At 39.2% G+C, this 16,530-nt stretch overlaps 1 protein-coding gene across 1 annotated transcript in view; it reads right to left on the bottom strand.

Moving 5' to 3' along the window:
• GREM1 (gremlin 1, DAN family BMP antagonist) overlaps positions 1-6,010 on the bottom strand; it is a 37,357-nt gene extending 31,347 nt beyond the window's left edge. The window contains exon 1 of the mRNA XM_018554201.1: positions 5,859-6,010. The gene's annotated coding sequence lies outside the window, so the exon portion shown is untranslated. The remainder of the gene's footprint in view (positions 1-5,858) is intronic.
• Positions 6,011-16,530: the final 10,520 nt, after the last annotated feature.

Here is a 16,530-nt window from a genome sequence, read left to right as displayed (position 1 = left end):
ATGATCATCAAGCTACAAACCACTGATGTGCCATGATCATCAAACTACAAACCACTGATGTGCCATGATCATCAAACTACAAACCACTGATGTGCCATGATCATCAAGCTACAAACCACTGATGTGCCATGATCATCAAGCTACAAACCACTGATGTGCCATGATCATCAAGCATGGAATTCTATAGCTAATCAAATGCTGTAACACGAATAACACACAACGTTTAGGGCCTGCATCCCAAAAAATACTAATAATAATAACAATAAAAGAGTGTTTGGGTAACACAGCTCTTTGAAAACAAATAAAATGCATCAGTAAATTGCTTATGTTATGCAGAAATCATTTTACTACTGCTACTGCCTTTTCATTATTGGTGAGCACAAATTTGGAATTATTTTTTTAGGGTCTCTCATAAAGTATTTTTATGTGACATTTTTACAAGATGGTTTTTTTTTTGTCTTTGCAATAAATATAAAGATTTGTAGATTTAGCCAATAGAGGTAGGGAGAGGATCAGCCATTTTAATGGGTCTACCTAACTGCTTAATACAATTTCAGCTACACATTGCACAACCATTATGTACCACTCCAAAACAGGAAGAAGGATCTGTGTATGTAATAAACACATTTGGCTCCCTCCATGTACATATAGAATATAAAAATTATACATGGAACCAAGGTTTTTACGCACAGACAATACCACACATTGATAAGATTATTTACACCAAGAAAATCTAATAAATCATTAAAAAGGCTATGGGGGAAGACATGAAAACTGGAGCAGACCGTATTCTTATGGCAATCAATCAGCCTGTCTCTTCAGTTTGTTCAGTTTAGCTTTGGAAATGAAAGAGAGAAGCTGATTTGTTGCCATGCACAACTGATCCAGATTCTGTCTGCTCCAGTTTTTATGAATTCCCCCCAATATATTTTGTTTAATGTAAGTTGATATAATAGTGCAGACTTATTTGCCACCAACTCCCCATGCATGATCTAATGTAAATGGGCGAGAATGCAGTGACCTCAGAGAGAGGGAGTTGCATGAATTTGTGAGCACATAATGGTCCATGGATTTGGATTTATGGCTGTTTAGATGAATATATCAGCAATTATAGGGATTAAGAAATCAAGGTAGAAGATGGATGACAGAAGGAAAATATGATGCTGGGTTGCATTCCTTGAGTCAGTTCAAATAAAAATACCCAAACTGTTACTCAACATATACTCTTAGCAGCAAGATTAACAATTATGCAACACTGGAAATCACTTGATTCCCCCAATGTCTCTGAAATAGTATCCATTATTAAAACCCATTATTACTTACTTCCACAGAATTCTAGCTATCCATGAAGGCAAATTATCCTATTTCGAATCCAATTGGAAAATTGTTAACATAAATTCATTTATGTACAGTAATACTGATATGCAATATCGTTAACTGTACCTATAAGCTTGGCTACCCTATTGTATTTTACTCTCCTCCTCTCTTGTTCCTTTTGGACATATATGTTATAATATCTTGGTTAAACATGTTTTAAAATATTTGAAACACATGTTCTGATGTTATACATGTTATTGTATATTCACATCGCTGTATACATTTATTTTTTGTACTCTTGGAAAAACGAAAAATCTATTGAAGGGAAAAATATTTCATATTTAAATAGAATGTACCTGTAAAATATCAGAAGGTAATAAAGTAAGAGAAACGGCTTGGAGAATATTTAGCTTGGGTCTGGGTGGTCCTGAGCTCTGGGCACACGTTCTAGTGTTTGTGTAAGAAAGCTGACACTCCAGTAAATGTTTCAGGTATATAGCTACGGTCCACAGTATATTTTGTGATGCCACCTGCTCACATTTGCCTCTTAAAGAATTATGGCTCCAAATAGTAATGCATGAGGTACACAGATAGCTTCATATGCCTACTACTCTTTCATTAAATACAATGTGTTTCTTCTAAATTTCCCTTTCCCAGTTTCTTTTGGTGCTACCTTGCCCTAGAAACCTACATTTATACTTCATCTTCTTAAAGTTCACAAATCTGAAATTGTTAATCTGTAAGTCAAAATCCACAGGAACAGCTTACATTGCATTTAAGATCATATATTTTTGGGGTTCTCCACCAACAACCAATTCTCACAGGTAATGTCTACCTATGCTACCAGTCAACTGCATTGATGCATTTTGCACATCGTCAGTATCTGAACTGCTTCAGCAAGTGAAGTGAGTTAGTAAGTTTGTGCGGCACCCAGTTTGTGCGGCACCCAAGAAGTCAGACAAAAGAAATCAATACTGAAAAATGAAAAGCACAGGATTAGAAGTCCAGGATCAATACAGTACAATCACAGTATGTATCTATATCCAAAAGTACAAGTGGGGCATATAAAGAGAATGCAACACAGCATGGAATCCTATTCAATATGACAAACATAGCTGCATAGCATGGAAAGCCCTAAAATCCCAGTGCATAGCATTAGTTATTTATAATATTATTATTATACAGGATTTATATAGCACCAACAGTTTGTGCAGCACTTTATAATAGATTATTTATAATCCTACTAGTGGTTCCAAATTAGAATCATATTTCATTTAAAAGACATTTGACTATTTTTATGAATAAATTATCCATAGCTCACATTACAATTTTGTGAAACACTTGGTTCTAATAAAATTGTAATATGCTCTATCTGACATTTCTAAGTTTCTGAAGCATGCTGAAATATCTAAATAAGTTGAAGAAAAATTTCAAAAATAGTTACATAATTAGCGAGGTTGGAAAACCACCTGTGACCATGTTTGCCTTAGAGGAGGAAAACGTTTCTTCCTGACCCAGTTGAAGCAGTCAAATGTAACCCCTGTATTGAGATATTCCCATATAGCCATATATTTTGGTAACTATAAGTGGAAGTAAATCATCCGTTCATTTCCCAAATTCCGTCACTAATTGTGCCATTGCTACCTCATGTAGCAACACTTTCTGCACCTCTTACAATAAAGAACCCTCCACACACAGGTGGTAACATTGATTTTCCCTCATGAGCAGCAGATTCCTCTGGTGCTTTGTACATCCTTTAGAATAAAAAGCCAATTTGCCAGTTTCCTGTTGACCACCTCTAAGATATTTTTTCTCAACCTATGCAAACCAAACTATACAAACATTTTTTTTGTAAGACCTCTCTCACCTTTATTATTTATCATCCCACCTTATACTTATATGAACTTACCTTATAGCTCCCATGTACTTCTAACAGTTCAGACCCAAACTATGTATTCCATATTCTAGGTGTGACCTTACATTGGGGCAAAACAATATCATCATCATGCCCCAAATTTTCATCTCCCAAATTTTAATCACGTGTTTTTATCTCCATTTTTCATATCCCAATATTTTTTTGTTTGTCCATCTGTGGTTTGGATTGGGTGCTGCTGCTTACTGTTAATCAGTAATTAAAACCTTATCCAGCTTTGTTTTCCCCAAATATTTTCCCTTTATTGTACAGGGACATGGCTATTACCATTGCTTAAATCCATAACCCTACTATTACCATTAACTGCCATTGTACTGCCCACCCTGCCCTTTTTTAGGATCGTTCTGTATTTTTACATAATAATATTTTTTGAACATGAAGGATATGTAGTTATTTTACTTGTTAAAAAGACCTTCTTTAATCTGATGGCTAATAAAACAGGCCATACTATTGAAAATTGCAGCAAAAGTATTTGTAATATATATTCATGTATTAGCCAAGAATATTATTAAAGAATATAAGTCAGAGCTCACAGACCTTTTCCACTTTGTAAGCTATATGCAGATGAAAAACAGCATCTAAATTTAATTTTTACTTTATTATAATGGTTGATAACTGCACATGGTAAAGAAATATTCCTTAATATTGGTTTACACAGCAAATGTAAGGCAAATAATACATTAATCCTGTAATGAAGAAATAGTTCAAAACCGTAACCTAAAAAAAACCACAATATTTCACTGACCAAAATTTTAAAGTCATAATGATTATAAAATATATTGAAGGTTGTAGCCCCAATGCAGGATCAAAATATTCCTCTGTAGTACAGAACCCGAGTTCCAATAAATATCCTTTCCTGACGATGTATGTACCAAACCTGATCCCTCACTTGATTGAAAAAGTTAATGATAACATATAGATTGGATAACCAGTGGTCATATCCAGAATTATTACTGACATCTCAAATTTACACAAACAGGTAAAGCTGAGGACCTCCTGAAAGTTTGCCATTAACAACATCCCTGGGCATTGTAGTTCATAGACTATTGGCTTTAAACAAAAAAAATATAATCTGATTGAGTATGTCTTTAGAAATGATGAAGCGACTAAAATCCTTCCTTGAATAGGGAAGATATTTATGTTTTTTAGCAACAAATGAACATAAATATAAAGGGGTCTAATTATAAATTTTGTAAACCATGATTCACATAACTTTCACCTAAGAATTCACACATTGTTCTAATTGGGTATAATTGAGATAGGTGTGAATCCTGGGTGAGAGTTCTCTGAATCATGGTTAAAACCATTTATTAATGGACCCCAAAGTGTGAAATTAAATTATTTTACTATATATGCTGCTGACAAAAACAGGGCACTTTACAGGATATATCCACACAGGTTTATAAATAAAATACAGACACTCTGGGAACAATTTATGGTGGGAGACAACCTACAAGTGTGTTTTGGGGATGAAACAAAAGTTACACAACATTTTGTCACTGTCAATAACCAAATTGCAGAAACCAGGAACTTGATCTCTTCCATCAAAATGATTTTATTACCTACCTACACTTTCTGGTTTACAAAGCATGGTTGCCTAAAGTCACTATTAGCACCATGTAAAATGTCCCGAAGAGACAAAAATAAGACCTCACATACATGTCATGTAGCATAAGGGACATTAGATACGGTATTGTGATCACTTCATAAATACTATTTATAACTACAGGGTGTATAATTCAGTGATACAGTCATAGCAAAAATTATATATATTAGTAATATTTAGAGGATTTACTTAAATTATTACCTCATGAGATCACGCTAGCCTTGTGCATACAACTCACAGCTACAAGGAAATTATGCTTATGTATTTGTTGCAAAAGATTACTTAACTTTTTTATTGACCACAACAAAATCAATGTGCAGAAAATTACACACACATATGTTTATGCACCTTCTGTACTTCTGTAAGTTATTGCACAGCAGAAGTAGTGCAAGAAGACGTATCTCTAGAAAGTGAAAACTGATATCTTTGTTTCCTAATATTCTTATAGTAGTCATAATTATAAATAGGAATCATAATATTATAGCAGTTTGTGAGACAATGCGATCATGACAATGTTGAAGTTCAGCAAGTGTAATGTTGTGCTACCACATCATATTAAATAGTATTCTGTTGTATTTGTTCTGCTATCTCACTGAAATCGAATGTAGAAAGATACACCATAAAGCAATCTAATAAATACAAAATCACAACTTTACACAATAAAATGATGAGCCATGTATTTGTATAAGCGTTGCTATGACTGTTAAATGACCAAAGTCCTTAGCAGCAGTTTAAAGTAAATAAACGTGCTGTATTTAGCATGTGAATAATAATGCAATATAGGAGATACTTTACTATGGCACAATGAATTGACCTGTACATCAAACATAGTCTTTTTCTATGAGCACATGATGTAGAGGTAACCAGATTCTCAGATTTCTGATATATGCTCTCCTAATGATGCATATCCAGATTTCAGGGACACTTGGCAACTCTTCTTGGCAGATAGATTATGCTGTGGCTTCTGTAGGATGGATCAGGACTTAGGAAAGACTGCCTTACCTGTGTGAAGTGCCTGGCTGGTCCTGCCTCACAGGAATAGTGTCCTATATGAGCTGTCCATTCGAGAGGATGGAGGAAATCCTTCAGATCCAGGCTACAAATTGCTGCAGCGCCGAGCTGTCTCTCATTTAAATGTCTGCCAGCTGAGGTTTACTCTGGAAACCTCCCACATCATTGGCTGATGGACAGCACTGCACTCAGGCTGTGTGATGTACTATCCACCCCTTTTAACACTTCCCCCGACCTCTTCTAAAGAGAACTGAGAGAGTGAAAGACTTCTGAGCAGGGGACTTCACTGCAAAGTCATCCAGTACAGATGACTGTGTATTATCACTCAGCTTACTTAGTCAGACAGAACATACTGCTATTGTCACTCTACTCTGGGCTATGGGTGACCTAAGACATCCAATATAAGCTAGCCACGCATGGACAATCTGGCCATCGAGTGATATTTTTAACAAAACCTTATTTAAACAAACATGTATGTCCACATCGGGCAAAGGTACACGGTTAAGGCTGGATATTTAATAACACAGTACTCTATATTGCATATGGGGTGAAGAGGTGAGAGTGTGGCACCACACCACTGCTAATTAAAATATAACAACTTACAACACAAAATGGGGCTTTTTAGGCACCAAAAACGTTTTACAAACTCATGTCTATAATAAAATAAGCGTTTATTAATCCATGTTAAAACATTTCCATGAAAAAAAAATATTACACCTCCATCCATTATAATCAAATTTCATACACCCATGGTATTTTAAAAACCAATAATAATACAATCTTGACATAAAGACTTGAATACTTATCCCTGGAGCCTGTAGGCATACAACCTTTGGCACCCTAGATCAACACCCCCCTGCTAGGATAAGTTATCTTGCTCAGAATATTTTCTTCTCAAGGCCCCTTCCCCACAGCACCCATACTCTTGCATCAGCGGGGGATCCGTGCACAGCTTTCCTGCTTATCACAGCAGTGTGGAATGGATGCCGCATTTGTGTCCGTTAAAATAGCAAAATGGAGGAAAAAACTGAGCAATATCTTGTTGATATGTTTATTTGAGAAATGTCACGTCATCTCATTAAAAATCTAATGTTTCAGGGACCCTTAATCAGAGCGTAATAAGGGTCCCTGCGAGGTCCCCGAAACGTCTGCTTTTAATGACATGACGTGACATTTCTCAAATAAACATATCAACGAGATATTGATATTCTAACTTTCCTTTTTTGTGGCGGTGAACCACTGTGATTACTCTAAGTTTTGCACGGCGCCATCCGTGCGATGACCTTGAGCACCACTAATATTACGAGGTTGTGAGACCATAAGGAGTGCAGGTGGTTTTTGGAAATAGGTATATTTGCCTGTTTACATTTGATTACCTCTGATCAGTCACGCTTAGGTCCTAAAAAACGGAGTAGAACATAAACCTCTGTTTTGTTTTTTTAAACTGGACTGACTCGGAGGTAATCATAGGTACATGGACACATGCCGATTTACATTCGGCTGCCCACAGAGTTACAATGGGCTTCCGATAAGATCCTCCTGAAAAACTGGCAGGTGGATCTGATCAGGCAGCCTATCTAAAAGGGCTCTTAGCCATTTTACAATATTGTGAATGTGTAATTAGTTTATATGACATGACTTGTAATGGTGATGAAAAAAAGGTGTGTTTCCAACGGCTGTACAAGAATAAGCCGTGTCTTTGCCTCTCCCACCCATAGTCACAAGTAAATGGTAAATCCGGCTTTGTACCGTTGGGGAATCCATCCAGGCTGATTTCTTTGCTCCCCAAGAGTGCTCAGTCAGGCTCAGTTGGGAAAGTTCCCATATACTGCAAACAGCTGGATTGGGTGATCATTCTCTTATGTCTCCAAGCACCTTTATAAATGAGGCACTGGAGGTTCTGCTTCTCCAGCTTTCAAATACGGTACTCTCTCTGTAAGGTATCAATGAAAATGAATAGGCTTCAGTTATTGGAAATCATCTACGGTACCTAGTAGACATACGCGGCAATGGGTGTATGTAGCTCTGTTACTGGCAAAACGTATAATTATGCATCAATGGCTCTCCACGCAGCCTCCATCGCCCCAACATTTTGTGAAGGCATTGATGTCTTTGATGTGGAAGGAGAGACTTGAGGCAACTCTTGACCCGGACAAACACTCTGATGGGTTCTTTAAGAAGTGAGAACCTTTTATATTACACAATTATTCCAGGGCCGAGCTACATGCTCTCATGTATCCCTTCAAACTAACTAAATGGTACCTAGAGCGGAGGTTGGAGAACTCCCTAGGGCAGTTAGAACTCCCGGAGAACTATGATCCGGGCTAGGTGAGGTAGCCATTAAGATATGTCGTACCTACGGCAGTCTGCAGCTGCTAGGATAGTAAGCATGATGAACAAAGCTGAAACACTCTTTGGAAAGGGTTTCATGCAATCTGCAAATCTCTATGTCTCTTTTTGATTAATTTTCTTTGGTCTACATGTGACATGAGTGTATGTTATTTTGTATATTGTTTTGTTTGGATATGATGTACTGCTATTACATTATTATTCTATGTTTGAAATATGATGTTCTATGGAATTTCAATAAAAAGATGTTTAAAAAAAAAAATGAATAGGCTTGTTGCATCAGGCAACATGGAGGCAATGTCCAGCGCAACATTGTACCACACCAAACAAAGTGAGTGTGTGCAACACTTCACTGAGTGCTGCTTTATCCAACTCAATGCACCGTTAAACATCTGAAATCTGGGAGTAGTTTAAGGGCACCAGGAAAAAGCTTGCCATGCATCCTTTTTTAGAATCTCTGTAAGCAATGGCTTAGCCATTCTAGACATATAAAATATGATTCCAGTGTATATACATTAAAGAACATTGCATTCTTTTATGTGTCTCAAGTGCAAGCACCATACCAAGCAGGGTAAAATACATCATCTGAATGTGTTCTAGGGTGTAACTACACAAAATTTCACTCCTCTGTATAGAAAAAGAGCATTTTATTTCCTTACCATTCTTAAACCCATTCGGAGGTATTCTGTTTGTGTTTTAAGTAGGCTTTTTAGGCAAAGCATCAAGATTTTTCCTTAAAGGAAACTGAGAGAAAAAAAAGAAGCTGCCATTTCAAGTTGTCTGCCTGTCTCTGGCCTCAGTACTTGTGACTTACTGACCTGGAACAAGCATGCAGACAGAGAAATCAAAACGTGTGATACTTATTCCAGGTCAATGACTCAGAAAGCATGAAATCCTTAGAATCAGCATATCCTCCAAGCAATTGGAATTTTTGAGAGAGCTCAGCAAAGGCAGTTTACACATTTTCCCAATACAGTTTAGATATGTTGATATAAGGTACCAAGATCCCATATTTTATGAATGCCACTCCATGGGCAATTAATTAGTAATAATGTTTAGGTATAACATGAGTATCATACATAAGCATTCACAAATTGTATTATCTGTATTAATTTAACAGACTGTAAAGAGCCCTGTACAGGATGATTATCTGCCACATTGGAAACAATTAGGCCCCTTCTATGGCTACCTTTAAGCTGAAATCAACAACAAACATATAGGGAAGAATTAAAAAAAAGTGTCTGAGACATAAAAAAATTAAAAAACGTTTCTAAGTTCTATCTTAACTGGTACAATTGCCCACAGCAACCAATCTGCTTCTATTTTTCCTTATTTCCACACAACTTAGAAAATAAAAATGTTAAATCTGGTTAGCTGCACTCCAGTTGAGGCAATGGGGTTGATTTACTAAAGTCAAATTGGTTCTTCATTTTGCAAGGGAATTTGCACTTTGCATGGAAATTTCTTTACTTAACGGAGAACTATGGGGTAAGCGTTTTTCCCCATAGTTCTCAGGGTCACGGGAGGACATAAACTAGCATCCTCCCGTGACCCAAAGCTCAGTATACCGCAAGCTACAGCTCACGGTATAAAGAGACCGCCGCAGCCGGAGCGGATCCCGACAATGCTGTCGAGATCCACCCAGCTGCGTGATTGACAGCTGGCTCTGCCTATCTAGATGCAGAGCCAGCTGTACCCGCCCCTCCCCCGTTCGTTCCTCCAGTCAGCGCTGGAGGATCGGAGGGGGGAATCCTTGCAGGGAGCTGTGAGTGACAGTCACGGCTCTCTGCAGGGACAGGATCCATAAGTGAGCGAGCGACGGTATGTGTTCGCTCACTTCCTGATCTATTGAACTGACGTGTGACAGTTTCATTGTCACAGGTCAGCTAGAACTATGAGGTTGGGTGAAAATCACTCACCTCATAGTTCTCCCTTAACTCGGTGATTGAGGTGAAGCTCTGCCATACATGTGCAAGCAAAAAAGCTGTTTTTCATTTTCCTTGTTCGTGGCTGGCTATTCCTTGCAAAGAGAATTTTCACCACATTCACTAAGCTAAGGGAGAATGTACAGTGTAAATTGCCTTGAAAAGTGAACACCCTATTTGCCTTTAATAAAGCAACCCTAAACTGTCTAAAAGGAAGAGCCATGTGCAGTTTACTTGAATCTTGGTGTCCTTTGTGTATTTCTTCCAGATCTGTACAGCAATCCAGCATGAAACAACTCCTGCACTATGCCTCTGTGCAGCGCTTTACAATATAAGGAAGACATTACAATCACAATACAATTCAAGAGAAGATGGTGAGGAGGTCCCTGCCTGTGAGAGCTTACAATCTAAAATGGAGGGGCAAGTGATACATGAGGAGGTAGCTGTGTGGGGATGAATTGTTTGAGAACGTGATTGTTCAGTTGTTAGTTTGAGGTGGGATAGGCTTCCCTGAAGAGATGATTCTTAGGCTAGGTTCACATCTAGGTGACTCCTGACCACGCAGCAGTCCGCATGGTTTTGTGCACGATTGCCGCATGGTCAGGAGTCGCCAAGGTGTGAACCAATCGCACTGTGGGTGCCATTATTTTCTAATGGCACCCCAGTCGCGCCGGGCGGATTGCGTGGTTTCCCACCTCGATTCCGCCTGTGCAAGTGAACACAAAAAAAGCTGCGCCTCGTGTGTCGCAAAAAAAGGTACTTGTACCTTTTTTATTGATTGCCGCGCGGATGTCACCCCATTGAAATCAGTGGGGCCACGCGGCGATCGCTGTGTGCACTAGCACACGATCGCACGGCCTCGGTCGTGCGGTGTAGTGCAGGTGTGAACCTAGCCTCAAGGGATCGCCTAAAGACAGTCAGAGTGGGAGTTAGACGGACGGTTGGGGTAAAGAGTTCCAGAGGATGGGAGAGACTCTAGAGAAGTCCTGGAGGCGAGCATGGGAGGATTTGATGAGGGAGCTAGAAAGCAGGAGTTATTTTGAAGATGTTACGAAGGTGAAGACGGCAGGATTTGGATAGTGATTGGATGTGGGGCAGAAAGGTGAGGTCTCAGTCCAGGATGACACCTAGGACCTTGGCATGGGGGAAGGGATGGATAGTTGTGTTCTCAATCTCAAGGGAAAAGTTGGGGGAAGGTGCACGGGCAGGAGGAAATATCATGAGCTCAGATATTGAAAGGTTGTGTTTTAAGAAGTGTTGCGACATCTAGACTGATATGTCAGTTAGTAGATTAGTGACACGCAAGGACACTGAGGGGGTGAGTTGTGGAGTGGAAAGATATATTTGAGTGTCATTGGCATAGAGATGGTATTGGAAGCCATGTGAGGTTATTAATCTGACCAAGGGAGGAGGTGTAGACCCCTAGAGGAAGAGGAGGGGAGGAGTTAGATTTGTAGGTGAAACTAAAGGAGTGCTTAGATAGGTAGGAGGAGAACCATGAGACAGCAGAGTCTTGTAGGCAATGCGAGTGGAGTTTTTGAGGAGGAGCAGGTGCTCAACTGTGTCAAAAGCAGCAGAAAGGTCTAATAGCAAGAGTAAGGAGTAGTGGCTGTTGCTTTTAGTGAGTTTTAGGAGGGCAGCTTCAGTGGAGTGTAGGGGGCGAAAGCCGGACTTTAAGGGGTCGAGAAGGTTTTTATCAGTGAGGTGGCGGCTCAGGTCAGTAAGGAGATTGGTCTGAGATTGTTGAGGTCGGTAGGGTCAAGTGAAGGTTTTTTGGGTATTGGGGTGACTAGTACATGTTTTAGAGGGGAGGGAAAGAAGCCAGTAGAGAGGAAAAGATTGAAAATTTGAATAAGAGAGTGTAGGATAGAGAAAGTGGGTGACCTAAGTAGTGGTGAGGGAACAGGGTCCAGGGAGCAAGTGGTGAGGTGGGTGTCAGAGAAAAGCTTTTAACCTCCTCTGTGGTGACAGGGTCAAAAGAGGAAAGTAACAAGTGTGATGGTGGGTCTGGTACATTAATAGGGGAAGTTGATTGGACAGTGGTGATCTGATTCTGAATTGTATCCAGTTTGGTTTTTAAATGAATGGCAATGTCCTGAGCAGTGAGTGAGTTAGTGGGTGGTGGCGGTGGAGGACATAGTAAAGAGTTAAAAGTAGAAAAGAGTTGATGTGGTCTGGATGAGAGTGTGTTAATGAGAGTGACAAAATAAGTCTGTTTGGCAGCACAGAGGGAGGAATTATATTTTAAGAGGGCAGCTTCATACAGGGTGAAGTCTTGCAGAAGCCTAGTTTTACAACACAGTCGCTCCAGAGCACGGCTATGTCTTTTTAGATGTCCGGTTTTTAGATGTTCTTCTGTTTACATACAGACCACTCACTTCTGCTCTCCATCTTTGTGCACAGTTCTGCTGCTCTCCATCTTTGTGCACAGTTCTGCTGCTCTCCATCTTTGTGCACAGTTACTGGGCTTGTATCCACCTGTAACTGAAAAACGTGCTGGATCCCACATACTCTGTACATGCTATGGTCAACACAGTTGTCCCTGGCTTCCTCTCTGTGAAAAGCCTTTTTTGGGGAGAGGGGCTGTCAGTCTTGCGAGAATGACACGTCCCTGCTCCCACAGCCTACTGGGATATCTACATTACAAGAAAACAGAGCAGCCCAGAAGTGGACCTGCAAGGTGGTCATTGGGGGCTGGCTGCCTGAACCCAGAAAAGACAACTAGCTCCCTAATGGCCAAGTGGAGGAAGATGGTGGACTGGGACCCAGCCTGTGTCAGCAAACCAGCAGCTCCCAGGAGGACAACACTGGATTCGCTGACATGTGAGTATGTTTTTCAAGAAAAACCCAGTATTACAGGTAAGAGAGGATTAAAAAAAAGAATGAGGAGGGTGTTGCAATGCAGATTTGAAAATAAAAGTAGGCTCCTTGATCACTCATATCAAGCAACACACATCATATCTTAAAAGGGGACAACTTACAAAAACTTCAAGAAACTTCAAGAAGATATGAACTTTTGTAGAAATACCTAAAAACATCTAAAATCATTAAAGGATTAAGAAATATAATCATTAAAGGTTTAGTCCACCCTAGGCTTGGGTTGAAGAAAGGTTGCAGTATAAGTGACTGGTGTAAAAAAAACACAAACAACGTATCCTATGTGAATGGGAGATGGAAACTTCATTTTGTCAATGGATACAGTGTACTTGACCTTAATGTGAACTTGTGTCCAGACTATGCACATTAAATTATTTTCATATTCTGAACAAGCAGTAAAAGTGCTTTAAAACAAGACCTAATTTACCACTGTTGCTGTAGGCATTGTGGAGGAATTCATCTTCAAATTTCACAACATGGACACTGAAATCCTAACTTCTTTTTCTATTACCATCTGTTGCAGCATAATCTTGGCAGCCTACCAGCTCCCTGATGTAAACACACAGCAGGTGTTTCTAAGCTTTTAGAAACTGACTGAAACCTTTCCTGTGATATTTGGAGGATAAATTACATCACAATACCTACAGTTAGAGAGGTCAGTGATGGCTTGTTTTAAATCTCTTTTACTTTTTGTTCAGCATTTGTGTGAACTTTCTTGTCCATAGGCTCTAGATCTGCAAGAGAGTGATAATTAAAGTCACTGGTGACATGACTGATACTGTATGTATTAGATATGTATTTTCAAGAGATGCTGTACATGTAGGTCAAGATAATTACATTTTTGTTATACTGCCATAAAATATAGGAATACAAAAGATGTTTAATTTAGGTACTGATTAAGAATGGTTATTAAACATCAAATAACATCAAATGTTATTTGTATCTCATATGTATGCTGGAGTAATGGGAGTGGCTGAAGAATTCATGCATTTACTTATTACTACTTTTATAGTATTGTGTGACCATTATAGAGCACCGTTTAAGTCTGGCCACCTTTTTTAGGTTTGCATAGTTTTGATTCTGGATGTAGCAGTTTCTAAGAAAAACATTAATCTACTGTCACCCCTATAAAGACAGGGAGGATGAATTGGAGGATAGTTATATATATCTCAGTATGGACCATCAGGGGGTCCAGGAACGACTCATTATTTTAATGCATTATTCTGTATTCTGTACATGCTGCAACATCCACTTATTAACTCCCCCTGGGACTGCCATACCATCCATGCTCTATGCATCTCTACTGCAGGTTCTGGGACAAAACATGTGTTTAACACATGGGCATCATCTTCTCAGCCGGCCCTGGGTCAGGGCAGAGCAGTTAACATCATAAATAAACTAAACATGATCAGTCACTACATCCTCTCTGCTCTGGCTGAATTAGGGAGCAGCACAGGGGAATTCTTAGACAATCTTCGGAGAGCACAGGAACCCACAGGATGTCAGTGTAAAGCTCAGGACATGATTAATTATAGCAATACAGCTCTGACGTTGGTATATCTTTCTGTCATAAATGAATAAATCTTGGTGGCGTGCACCAATTCTCATATTTCTTGTTTGTTATTAGTAAATAATCTGAAATCTCACATAAGCTTGCAATCACTAACCCAGGGTTTTAAAGTGGACCTAGTGTCAGCTATACTGTATATTTTTCATGTGAAGAAGATAAATGCTAAGTGGTGTGTAAATATAACAGTTCCAGATACAAAAATCACAGTACTCTGGCAGAGTCTTTATCCGCTTTATCGTCCAGAAGGATAGAACCATCTTTGTTGGGGTATCAGTATCTATTTTCTGAACTGAGATGCCGGCTAAGTGATTATAAAACCATGTATATTCTGGTGCTTGTATAGTTCTTGGCTGTGCTCTCAGATGTCTGACACAGATCAGTCCCTGCTTCAGCCTCTCACCTTGCGACTTGTTACAATGTACATTCTGATAACTGGAGGACAAGAGAAGGAGAAAATGCTTTCTATTACCTGCAGCTGACTGATAATCTTCTCAAACTAGGCAAAGTCACTGGACTGCAGCTTAAGGGCAGCTTTTCTTTAAAAAGTATACAATTGCTGTATATTTTGACATGTCAGGGGACGGGTGAAATTACTGAGAGGTCCACTTTAAGGCATTTGCTGGAGAGACAATAGATATAACTGGTAGTTGCAAAAGTAAATGCTCACGTCTCTCAGTGCTGTACATTCCTCAGATGCTACATCCATTGTCAAAGCTGTGTTGATCACTGTCTGATAAATAAAACAGAGGGCAAGTACACACAAGGCTTCTTAGGTCTAGTGACAGGGTCATACCTGTGTACCAAGTACAGTGGGTGTGAAATGTGAAACTAGTGCTCTTGGGGGGGTGAGGGGGATTACTGTTGTAGGGGCATTGGATGATAAGCTCTTTAATGGGACTCACGAGATCGATACAATACACTCAGTGGCGACTCTAGGAACAATATATAGGGGGGGGACATTAGATACCACAGTCAAAAATGGGGGGGCACTAATAATTTTCACCACTTAATCATACCACTGAAAAAAAACTAAATATGTATATATAAATAAGATTACAAAATACGAGAGTATTGCAGTATTCAAGGATACCTTTTGTTTTTATTTTCCTAACCTAATACTTAAAAGACAAGCTTTCAAGAGTTTTCCTTTCTTCCTCGGTATTGCTTCAGACCTGAGAAAGAGAGAAACACTCTCGAAAACTTTTCTTTATAGTTTAAAGCAGTTTCAGCAAACACCAGGGCTGTGTAAATAATTCCGTATGTTAAACATGTCACTAAAGAATACCAATGAACAGACGCTCACAGGGTTATTTCACAAAAGAGTGTAGAGTTTGGAGTAGGCAGCAGAAGTGAACAAGTTGCTGCACCAAGAGGTCCATGGTGCAGCAACTTGGCCCCCTTTCCACTATCTGTCTTCCTCTGAATCCTCCCTGCCCCCACCTGCCACTTTCTCCATCCATGTAACGGTAGTGTGAATGGTTAGGTGATATAGAGGACTAAAAATCCCAGCAATACATTATACAGCAATGCAGAATAATACCATCAGCTATACAGGGCTACAAATCCCACCAATACATTATACAGCAATGCAGAATACCACCAACTACAGAGGACTACAAATCTCAGCAATACATTATACAGCAACGCAGAATACCACCAGCTATAGGGCACTACAAATCTCAGCAATACATTATACAGCAATGCAGAATAATACCATCAGCTATAAAGGGCTACAAATCTCAGCAATACATTATACAGCAACGCAGAATACCACCAGCTATAGGGCACTACAAATCTCAGCAATACATTTTACAGCAATGCAGAATACCAGCAGCTATAGGGCACTACAAATCTCAGCAATACATTATACAGTAATGCAGAATGCCAGCAGCTATAGGGCACTACAAATCCCAGCAATACATTATACAACAATACAGAATAA

The sequence above is a fragment of the Nanorana parkeri genome, unplaced genomic scaffold (assembly GCF_000935625.1).
Source record: "Nanorana parkeri isolate BGI_ZX_2015 unplaced genomic scaffold, ASM93562v1 scaffold146, whole genome shotgun sequence".
Classification (NCBI taxonomy): Eukaryota; Metazoa; Chordata; class Amphibia; order Anura; family Dicroglossidae; genus Nanorana; species Nanorana parkeri.
This window is presented reverse-complemented; position numbering and strand designations above follow the sequence as displayed.